Here is a 9220-nt window from a genome sequence, read left to right as displayed (position 1 = left end):
AGCACTGTGAGAACCTAAATCTCAAGAGAGAAAGCAAGATCGAGAAACAGACACCATTAAGGATAAAGTGTAAGTACTGCGACAGGCACTGTATCTAAATTATGCTCTCTATTCTATATATGCCTAGACAAAGAGGTGGATTCACTTGCTATAAGAAGAGTTTCAACAAGTCTTGAGAGATCTTGCTCAAGTTCTGAAATTCATAATTGGCAGAATTTGGTTCAGAATCCAAGTCTGCCTTGAGATTTGTACTTTGAACCCCACACTACACATCTACTGTGTCCAAATATTGGAGAGACAGAGATGAAAAACAACAACAACAACAACAAAAAGCCCTGTTATTTATTACTTGGTGTCTTTCTGCCAGGCATTTTCCACACATATTATCTCCTTTTAATCCTAATGTTAAACTTGGAGGTAAGTGTTAGTATCCTTAGTGTACAGATGGTGAAACTAAGGATGAGAAAAAGGAAACACTTGCCTGGCGTTGCATAGCCGGCAAGTAAAGCATCAGGGATATTCGCCTAGTTCAGTTCAATGTCAAAACATTCAGGACGGTGGAAAGACAAATATACACAAACAGCAAATAATGATTAGTGTGCCAATATCATAATTGGCATTTGTGTGGTTGTACTGTCTTTAAACTGTAAGAGAGGCTTATATCTAAGGATCTTCAAGCCTTTTGTTAAATTTTACTTATTTGGGGGCTGGCGCTGTGGTGCAGCAGGTTAAAGCCCTGGGCTGAAGTGCCAGCATCCCATATAGGTGCCGGTTCAAGTCCCAGATGCTCCTCTTCCAATCCAGCTCTCTGTTATGGCCTGGGAAAGCAGTGGAAGATAGCCCAAGTCCTTAGGCCCCTGTACCTGCATGGGAGACCCGGAGGAAGCTCCTGGCTCCTGGCTTCAGATTGGCACAGCTCTGGCCGTTGCAGCCTTCTGGGGAGTGAGCCAGCAGATGGAAGACCTCTCTCTCTGTCTCTACCTCTCTGTGTAACTCTGTCTTTCAAATAAATAAAATAAATCTTTAATTTTTTTTTTACTTATTTGAAAGGCAGAGTGACAATGAGAGGGAGGGAAAGACAGACCAGAAGAGAAAAGGGTGGAAGGGGGGTGGAATCTTCCATCCATTGGTTCACTGCCCAAGTGCCCATAATAGCCAGAGTTGGGCCAGGCTGAAACCAGGAGCTGGGAACTCCATCTGGGTCTCCCTATGGGTGGCAGGACCTCAAGCACTTGGGCCATCGCCTGCTATTTTCCCAAGTTTATTTGCAGAGAGCTGGATTAGAAGTGGAGCAGCAGAGACTTGAACTGGTGCTCCAATATGCAATGCTAGGATTGGAGGAAATGGTTGAATCCACTGTGTCACAATGCTGGCCCCTCCAACCCAAATGCTTTTGGTGTTTCACACCACATCCCTTGTGGAAGTTTCTTTCTTTTTTTTTTTTTTTAAGATGTTTATTTATTTACTTGAGAGGTAGAGTTACAGAGAGAAGGAGAGAGAGGTCTTCCATCTGTTGGTTCACTCCCCAGAAGGCTGCAATGGCCAGAGCTGCGCCAATCTGAAGCCAGAAGTCAGGAGCTTCTTCTGGGTCTCCCATGGGGTACAGGGGCCCAAGCACTTGGGCCATCTTCCACTGCTTTCCCAGGCCATAGCAGAGAGCTAGATCGGAAGTGGAGCAGCCAGGATTTGAACTGGCGCCCATATGGGATGCCAGCACCGCAGGCGGAGGCTGAGCCCACTATGCCACAGCACCAGTCCCTCTTGTGGCAGTTTCTGTAACAGTGTGTACTGGGGTTTAGGCAACTAAACATGGTATAATAGGGTGTGGGTGACTAGGGGTACAATAAACCTTCCTAATTACAGACTTCAGGGGCAGTGGGCCTCATTCTGGTTAATGAAACACTAGGTTCTCCTAATACAATGCTTTCCCTCTTTCAGGTGCTAACCAAATACTGTTTTGCAGTGCTCACCCATGTAGAACGTGCTATTATACTTCACCTATGTTAAGATCAAGCCATCCATTCTGCTTCAGCATGTTTCTTAAGAAACTGCACTGACAGCTGAGATTCATTAAAAAAAAAAAAAAACATTCTATTATTGGACTCACGATCAATTTTGGTGTTTGGCTGTTTACTCCTAAGCCCCACCCCTAATTCCCAATGTGTTATTACGCATGTTCTCCCCAACACAGCCTCCCCTTTGAAACCCTTAAAAACCCTGAATCCAGCCGGCGCCGCGGCTCACTAGGCTAATCCTCCGCCTAGCGGCGCCAGCACACCGGGTTCTAGTCCGGGTTGGGGCACCGGATTCTGTCCCGGTTGCCCCTCTTCCAGGCCAGCTCTCTGCTGTGGCCAGGGAGTGCAGTGGAGGATGGCCCAGGTGCTTGGGCCCTGCACCCCATGGGAGACCAGGAGAAGCACCTGGCTCCTGGCTCCTGCCATCGGATCAGCACGGTGCGCCAGCCGCAACGCGCCGGCCGCAGCGGCCATTGGAGGGTGAACCAATGGCAAAAGGAAGACCTTTCTCTCTGTCTCTTTCTCTCACTGTCCACTCTGCCTGTCAAAAAAAAAAAAAAAAAAAAAAAAAACCCTGAACCCTCTTTGCGCAGGAGGATGGTAGCTCTTTAGATGTTTGTCTGCTACCTCCTCATTCTACCGATAGAATCAACTGTCCTTTTTCCTTAAACCTTGTCTTCAGTATTCGGATTCGGCCCTGTTGACAGGGACTGGACTGTCGGTAACATTTCCACATACATTGACAGTCTCTCTCCAACTCTTCAGCCAATTCTGTCTGCTTTTGGGAACTTGTCCCACACAGGGCAGGCTGGAGTGGAGATAACACTCCCGGGGGCAATCTTCCACCAGTGGGGAGTGGGAGTCAACAGATAAATGCTCCTGCTGCCCATCTTTTGAGAAAATAACCCAGGGGTCCAACTGGTGGTTCTTCAGAGGGTCCCTAGAGGCACTTCACCTCAGTTGCTCACAGAGGTAACATAGTCAACAGCATATTGGCTCTTCCTTCTTCCCTGCCTCCTGCCTCCTGTTCCTTCACTGTTGCACCTAGCTTCACCTGCCAGATTAAATCCCTGCACCCAGGTTTTTGCCTCAGCTCTGTTCTGGTAGAATTTGAACCTCTCTCGATAAAAAAAGAAATCCTGATATGTTTATTTATAAATTATAATATTTGTAAATCATATTTATGATTACTTCATTATATATACTATAAAATATACATTACAAAATTCTGAAAGGGTGAAATGGACATGAAATAAACAATAATTGTTTTTAAATTTCTATGTTCCATTGTTTTGCTTTAGTGTATGTAATGGTGTTGTATGATCCTACTTAATAATTACAAAACTTATAAAGGTAACTTTATCAAGGATACTTATTCTAAGTGTTTTACTGATAGGCCACACATTAAAAAGTTGAGAATTTACTTCCTTAGAACATCATGGCTATATTGCTCTTAAAAAACAGACTTGATCTTTTAGAGTAGTTTTAGGTTTACAGCAAAAACTCTGTGGGAAGTACAGAGAGTTCCCACATTGCCACCTGCTCCCACACACAGATAGCCTCCCCATTATCGATATCCTGCATAAAAGTGTTAATTTCTTAATAATCAATGAACCCACATTGCCACACCTTTATCATCTAAAGTCCATACTTCACATTGGGGTTCCCTTTTGATGCTGTACATTCTATGGATTTTTTTTTTCACAAAAGATTTATTTGTTTATTTGGAAGACAGAGTTAGAGAGAGAGAGCTCTTCCATCCACTGTTTCACTACCCAAATGACCACAATGGCTAGGGCTGGGCCAGGAACCAGGAGCCTGGAACTCCACCCTGGTCTCCCACATGGGTACAGGGGCCCAGGTACTCAGGCCACCTTCCACTGTGTTCCTGAGTGCATTAACAGGGAGCTGATCAGAAACGGAGCAGCTGGGTTTCAAATCAGTGCTGGCATTTCTGGTATTGGATTAACCTGCTGTGCCACATCACTTGTCCCCATTCTGAGGACCTTGACAAATGTATAGCGACCTATAGTCACAGTTACTGTATCCTACAGAGTAGATTCATAGCTCTGAAAAATCGTCTGTGTTCCAGCCATTTATGCCTCTTTTCATCCTAACCCCTGGCAACCACAGGTCATTTTACTGGCTCTATAGTTCTGCCTTTTCCAAAAAGTCATATAGTTGAAATCATACAGCATATAGCCAATCAGGTTGGCTTTTTTTCACTCAATAATATACACTTAAGGGCTTTTCATTTTTTTTATGGCTTCATTGCTCTTTTCTTTTTAGTGCTAGCTAATATTCCATTGTCTGGATGTACCACAACTGATTATCCATTCACCTACTAAAGGACATCTTGGTTGCTTCCAAGTTTTGACAATGATGAGTAAAGCTGCTATAAACATCTGTCTGCAAGTTTTGGTGTGGACCCAAGTTTCCAATTCATTTGTATAAGCCACCGGATTATGTGATAAGAGTCTCTTCAGTTTTATAAGAAAGTGCCAGACTATCTTCCAAAGCAGCTGTACCATCTTACATTCCCACCAGCAATGAATAAGTTCCTATTGCTCCATAGCTTCTCCAGCATTTGGTGTTGTGGTCAGTATTTTGTATTTTATATTTGCCATTCTTATAGGTAGACTATGGTATCTCATTACTGTCGCTCCCCGTCTTCGTGGAGGAACGACACAGGACCCTGCGCTGTTCTTTCGTCTGCTCGGCCCTCCCCGGGTTTGCTGCTGGTTCTTCCCGGGTTGGCTGCCATCCCTTCCACCTCCGTGGAAGGGCGGTTCCCCCTGCCACATTCCCCACTTCCGCGGGGGAGCGGCACACCGCCGGACTGCTCTCTCGGGGGCTGCACAGGTGTTCCCCTTAGATGTTCCTGGTGCATGTTGTCTCTCTCCTCCTTTATAGTCCTCTTCCACCAATCCCAACTCTGCTACCCACACGCCGAGTACGCTGCTCTCCTCCAATCAGGAGTAGGTCCTACAGTTTATTGGTTGAACTGGAGGCAGCTGTGTAGAAGCTGCTTCTCCCTTCTCAGCGCCATATTGTGGGAGAGCAGATGCATAGAATAAGTCTTAATTCCAGTAACTTAGTCTAGTCCGAGTTGCTCCCCACACATTACTGTTTCAACTTGCACTTCCCTAATGATGTATGATGTTGCCCATCCTTCGTGATGCTCATTTGCTGTCTGTATGTCTTCTTTGGTGAGATGTCTTTGTCTCCTTTCTAATCAGGTGGTTCATTTTCTTGTTGTTGAGTTCTAAGAGTTCTGTGCATGTTTTAGATGACAGTCTTTATCAAATATGTCATTTGAAAATGTTTCCCAATCTGTGGTTTGTCTTCTCATTTCCTTGACAAATGTCTTTTGCAAGCAGTTTTTAATTTTAATGAAAACTAAAATTATAAATTATTTCTTCATGGGCCATGCTTTTGGTGTAGTATATAAAAAGTTATCACTGAGGGGGTGGTGCTGCGGCGCAGTGGGTTAAAGCCCCAGCCTGCAGCACCACCATCCCACATGGGCACCAGTTCTAGTCCAGGCTGCTCCACTTCTGATCCAGCTCTCTGCTATGGCCTGGGAAAGCAGTAGAAGATGATGGCCCAAGTCCTTGGGCCCCTGCACCCACATGGAAGACCTGGAAGAAGCTCCTGGCTCCTGGCTTCAGATCAGCTCAACTCTGGCCATTGTGGTCATCTTGGGAGTGAATCAGCAGATGGAAGACCTCTCTCTCTGGTTCTGTCTTTGTAACTCCGTCTTTCAAATAAATGAAATAAATCTTTAAAAAAAAAAAGTTATCACTGAATTCAAGGTCTTTTAGCTCTTCTCCTATTTTAACTTCTGGGAGATTAATAATTTTACATTTAGATATATGACCCATTTTGAGTTAGTTTTTGTGAAAGGTATAAGGTCTGTGTCTACATTTTTTTTTTCTGGTGGATGACCAGTTATTACAGCATTGTTTACCAAGAAGACTATCTTTTTTCCATTGTATTGCTTTTATTCCTTTGTCCAAGACATAATGATTATATTTGGGTGGATATGTCTTCTGGGCTACTTCATTCCATTGATCCATTTAGCTATTCTTTCACCAATACTACACTGTCTTGATTACTATAGCTTTACACCACATCTTACAGTCTGGTGGTATCAGTCCCCCAGTGTTGTTCTTTTTTGTATTGTGTTGGCTATTCTGAGTCTTTTGCTTCTCCAAATAAACTTGAGGATCATTTTGACAATTGATATAATTGAATCTTCCTATCCATGAACATGGAATCTCCATTTAGTTAACTCTTCTTTGATTTCTTTTATCAGAGTTTTACAGTTTTCCTCACATAGATCTTGAACATATTTTGTTAGATTGTATCCAAGAATTTCACTTCTTGAAATGCTAATATAAATGATCTTGTACCTTTAATTTTAATTTCTTTTTGTTAGCAAAATATATTTTATATATTGACCTTTTATTCTGAAACCTTGCTACAGTAACTTCTTGGTTCCAGAAGGTTTTTGCCAATTCTTTTGAATTTCCTACATAGACAGACATGGCATCTGTGAACAAAGACAGTTTTATTTCTTCCTTCCAAGTCTGTATATCTTTTACTTCCTTTTTTTTGGCTTGTGCATTAGTTACAACTTCCAGTAATGTGTTAAAAAACAGTAATGGAGGGGACATTCTTGACTTATTCCTGATTTTAGTGACAAAGTTTCCACTTTCTCACTGTTAAGAAAATGTAATGTCTTAGTTGTTGGCTCTTTGTAGATCCTTCTGATGAAGTGGGGGAAGTTGTCCTCTATTCTTAGTTTGCTGAGACTTTTAAAATCATGAATGGATGTTGGATTTTTTTCAGATACTTTTTCATGATACTTGACATAATCATGTGGTTTTTCTTCCTTAGCTTGCTGATATGATGAATTATATTAATTGATTTTTTGAATGTTGCAAGCCTGGAATAAATCCCATTTGCTAAAAATAATTTTTCATTATTGACTAAAGGAACAAAATATCTTTTTAATCTTACTTTTTTATGTTTTAAATGAGAGAAATAAGATGGAATGTACTTTGTATTTTTGACAAATCACAGTTTAGCACTTTGTAAAATTGTATTTTGAAAGTCTGGTTCCAGTTCCAGCTTATTTTGATAAAACTTGGCTTGAGATGTCTGGCAAAGACACTGATAAAAATGTATGGACTCAAAAAGGAAGAAGAAGGTTATTGTCTGCACTGAGTAATCATAATAATATTTTTTTAAAAGCCACATATTAGTTGTATCAGGACTCTCCAGAAAGACAGAAGCAATAAGAGATATATCTCCTATTGTCTCTAAATAACAAGCTAGCTAAATAAATAAATTATGAAGGCCAAAAATTTACATGGTCTGCTGTCTGCAAGCTGGGGACCCAGGACTGTTGGTGGTATAATTCCTGTCCAAGTCTAAAGACCCAAGAACCAGAGGAGCTGATGGTCTAAGTCCCAGTCCAAGAGCAGGGGAAGAAGGTTAATGTCCCAGCTCAACCAGGCAATCAGAAAGGGGCCAAATTCTCCTTTCATTTTTTTGTTCTGTTTAGGCTCTCAACAGATTAGATGATGAGCACCCACATAGAGGAAGGCAATCTATGGGGTCCACTAATTCAAATGCTAATGTGAGGGGTCAGACAGGTTAATTGGCAGTTAGGTTGGTTATGTTGCAAAATGAGGAAACCAGAGTCCCTCTATAAGAGGGTGCAAAATGCTTTGCTTCCCCCAGAAGCTATCTTTAGCCAAATCAAAGTCCTGAATCCCACTTCCTTTAGCAAGACAAAAGTGCCTATCTCACTCTTCCTAGTTTCTAGTTTTATCGAGAGAATAGAAAGGTTACCTATCCCACCCTTCCAATGGCTCTTTGATTTTGATCATGAGCAAGCTAAACAGGGCAAACAAGATTACAAATCAGGTTTCCTAACTGATTGTTAGCTGATTGTCAGTTTTCTCCCAAAATTGTGCTTAAAAACTCCAGCACCAACAGCCTCTCAGGGCTGCCTCCTTTGGAGCTCCCCTCCAGGCCACTGCGGAAAAGAGGTTTCTGACATAAATAAATCTTGCTTTTCTCTCTGCCTTGTCTGCATGAAAATGCTTCTTTCGGGCCAGTGCCTTGGCGCAGTGGTTTAATCCTCCGCCTGTGGTGCCGGTTCTAGTCCCGGCTGCTCCTCCTCCGATCCAGCTCTCTGCTGTGGCCTGGGAAAGCAGTAGAAGATGGCCCAAGTGCTTGGGCCCCTGCACCTGTGTGGGAGACTCAAAGGAAGCTCCTGGCTACTGGCTTTGGATCAGCCCAGCTCTGGCTATTGTGACCATTTGGGGAGTGAACCAGCAGATGGAAGATCTTTCTCTGTCTCTCCCTCTCACTGTCTGTAACTCTACCTCTCAAATAAATAAATAAAATCTTAAAAAAAAATGAAAATGCTTCTTTCATGTGAGACAAAGAACCGAGGTAATCTGCCAATGTTTCACCCATAACACTAAAGTCATTCAGAAATAACCTCACATTCAGAAATAATTGTAATTCAGGCACCTTGTAGCCTAGTCAAGCTGAATACAATTCACCATCACATCAATTATACAAATATTTTGGGGAATAGGCTTTTAGGGTGGCAGTTAAGATCAGTGCCCCACATCAGGGTGCCTGGGTTTGATTCCTGGCTCCTGCTCCCCACTCCAGGTTCCTGCTAATGCAGACCCTGGGAGGTGGTAATGATGGTTCAAGCAATTGAGTCCCTGACACTCACATGGTAAACCTAGATTGTGTTCCTGGCTCCCAGCCCTAGACCATCCCTAGCCCAGTCCCAGCTGCTGTGAGCATTTGGGTAACAAACTAGCAAATAGTTCTCTCTTTCTCTCCCTCCCTCTTCCTTCCCTCATATAAATAAAGGATTTTAGTTTTAAAATGCAAAGATTTTTGTTGAAATCTGGCTAGTAGATTTCTGTCTTTTAATTTATCATTTGAAAGGCAGAGTGACAGAGACAGAGAGCTTTTATTTGCTGGTTCACTTCCTAAATTCCAGTAATGGCCCCATGCTAGGACTGCAACTAGCAGCCAGTAATCCAATTCAGCTGTGTGGCAGGGCCCCAACGACTTGAACTATCATCTGCTGCCTCCTAGGGTATGCATTGGCAGAAAGCTGGAATCAAGAGTGGAGCCGGCACTTGAAAACCCAGGCACTCCAA

The sequence above is a fragment of the Oryctolagus cuniculus genome, chromosome X, assembly GCF_964237555.1.
Source record: "Oryctolagus cuniculus chromosome X, mOryCun1.1, whole genome shotgun sequence".
Lineage (NCBI taxonomy): Eukaryota > Metazoa > Chordata > Mammalia > Lagomorpha > Leporidae > Oryctolagus > Oryctolagus cuniculus.
The sequence above is the reverse complement of the archived record's forward strand: the minus strand, read 5'-3'. Positions refer to the sequence as shown.